The following is a 2,500-nucleotide window of genomic DNA, read 5'->3' as shown; positions in this document are numbered from 1 at the left end:
TCGAAAATCCGGTTCCAATTACAGTCGTTTCGCTGTATCCATTCTGAGATTTTTACCTCAGGGAACCAAAAAATGACGATAGTTATTATTATTATTATTATTATTATTATTATTATTATTATTATTATTATTATTATTAGCCACCTAGGTGTGTATTGAATTGTAGAAATAACAGGACAGCGGACTGAATACCGGGCGTAGTTTATTTAAGGCTCTTTTATACCAAATTCAAATTCATCACAACTCAACTTTTCTTTTCTTTCTTCTGGGGCAGATAAAGTATACGCATTTTCTAAGAGGATATTATTTCTTGTAAACATGTCCCAAGTCTATAACGAATGTTAGTTTCATTCAACAAATTTGTTAATGGAGACAGACATTGCCCAAAATTTGGGTGAAAAGAAAGAATCTATCTGGTAGAGTCTCCAGTAGTCGGATGGGGAATTGTATAAAATACTGCTTTCAAATAACTTCCTGAGACTTTGGATTCTAGCAAGCTTAATGTACGTGGATAATCACATTTTTTATTTATTTATTTACTTATAGAAACTTTAAGTGGAAACATTTAGAAATCTACCCTAGACTGGTGTATAACAACAATTTTAATTTTTTCATTAACTCCATTTTTCTGAAACGCTAAAACATTCATGTCAGATAGTGTATTTCGGTACATGGACACCACCAACCACAAAAATATTTTCAAATCGACCAAAGCAGATCCTAAAACACAGAAAAGAGGCCATAGTCATATAACCCCATCCCCTTGTGAGGACAGAGAACAGAGAAAGGCCGAATGGGATCACTTCTATGCAAAATCAATTTATTAAAACTATGAGCAGGTGTATATTTCCTGAGATAATGAGGTACGCTTCGCTGAAGTGGAATCTATAACCTCTGAGGCAGTTTCTGTTTTTTTCCCGTGAAGAAGAGTCCTTCTATTAAATTATTCGCCTCCGAAGGGGAGGACATGAAAATGAATTCCTCTTTGCCTATGCCCAAACGTTCTGTAATCTCAACACCTATATCCTGTAATCTTAGCACTCTCTCCTGAAATCACAGGCCCTGTGCCCAAAATTTGAAAACATTCTTCTTCTTCTTCTTCTTCTTCTTCTTCTTCTTCTTCTTCTTCTCATTATTATAAAATTCCGCCGAGGTCGACTTTGCTTTTCATCGTTTCGGGATCGATAAAGAAAATACCAGTGAAATACTGGGGTCGATATAATAGACTATTCCCCTCCCCCCAAACTTTTAAAGCCTTGCGCCTTCAGTAGAAAGGATTATTATTGTTGTTGTTGTTGATGTTTTATGTACTCTCTGCGCAATACCTGCAATATAAAACGGCAAGATAAGATATGAAATATCAAAATTTTAGAAAAATGTGACATTTCCAGTATCAAAAATATGCTGTTGAGAAGTGAATGTACGTAGGCAGTACATTTTCGAATGCATGACTGTAGTTCGAAAATTCTCCTTTATGGTATAACAATAAGTTGAATCAAATAATTAAAATTCTTACATCTTGGGCAAGTTATTGCCTAGATCGATCTAATTGGTGTAAAAAGTGTCATGGTGCATCTAAATAATTTGAGTGGAAGAAACAGAACAACGAAATAATTATATCCTGCAATCGATAGATACATCTGTCTCAGATCCATACTTGGTCTCAAATTACATTCACGTATCCAACACAAATAGATGCAGCTTCAATTTTTGATCATTTTTTAAATATATTTTCCTTCGAACATTTATATGTCAAAATCGACGCGACTAACCATCATTATCATTATGAAGGTGACGAGCTGGCAGAATCGCTAATCACGCTAATTAGCGGCATTTCACCTGTCTTTTCGTTCTGAGATTAAAGTTCGGTGAGGTCATCCTTTCATCCTTTCGGCGTCAATAAAATAAGTACCAGTCAAGTACTGGAGTCGAAGTAATCGACTAATTTCCTCCCTACAAAATTCAGGCCATGTGCCTGTAGTAGAAAGGAATATTATCGTTGTTGTTGTTGTTTTTGTCGTTGTTATTGTAGTTACTGTGTTTTGAGATACTCGGACGTGTTACATCTTGCTCACCCATATCCGTGATGATTACCAGGCGAAACTCTGTGGAACTCATTTCGCTCCAAATAGAAATATAGGAATTGAATTGTTTGCATCATTTCTTCACTGTTTGGGATGACAAAAATGTGACTGCGAAGAAAAGTTTTCTTCTCTATCTTGTTGTTGGCACTCCGTCGCTTACGACGTCGAGGGTTCCAGTTGATCCGATCAACGGAACAGCCTGCTCATGAAATTAACGTGCAAGTGGCTGAGCACTCCACAGACACGTGTACCCTTAACGAAATTCTTGGTGATATTCAGCGTGACACAGTGTAACAAAGCTGACCCTTTGAATTACAGGCACAACAGAAACAGGAAGTAAGAGTGAGAGAAAGTTGTGGTGAAAGAGCACAGCAGGGTTCGCCACCATACCCTGACAAAGCTTCGTGGAGCTTTAG

General features: G+C 36.8%; 1 protein-coding gene across 1 annotated transcript in view; it reads left to right on the top strand.

The window, feature by feature from the left end:
• LOC106875429 (uncharacterized) overlaps positions 1-2,500 on the top strand; it is a 165,297-nt gene that overhangs the window by 494 nt on the left and 162,303 nt on the right. The gene's annotated exons all lie outside the window — the stretch shown is intronic.

The sequence above is a fragment of the Octopus bimaculoides genome, chromosome 4, assembly GCF_001194135.2.
Source record: "Octopus bimaculoides isolate UCB-OBI-ISO-001 chromosome 4, ASM119413v2, whole genome shotgun sequence".
In the NCBI taxonomy this organism is placed as follows: Eukaryota; Metazoa; Mollusca; class Cephalopoda; order Octopoda; family Octopodidae; genus Octopus; species Octopus bimaculoides.
This window is presented reverse-complemented; position numbering and strand designations above follow the sequence as displayed.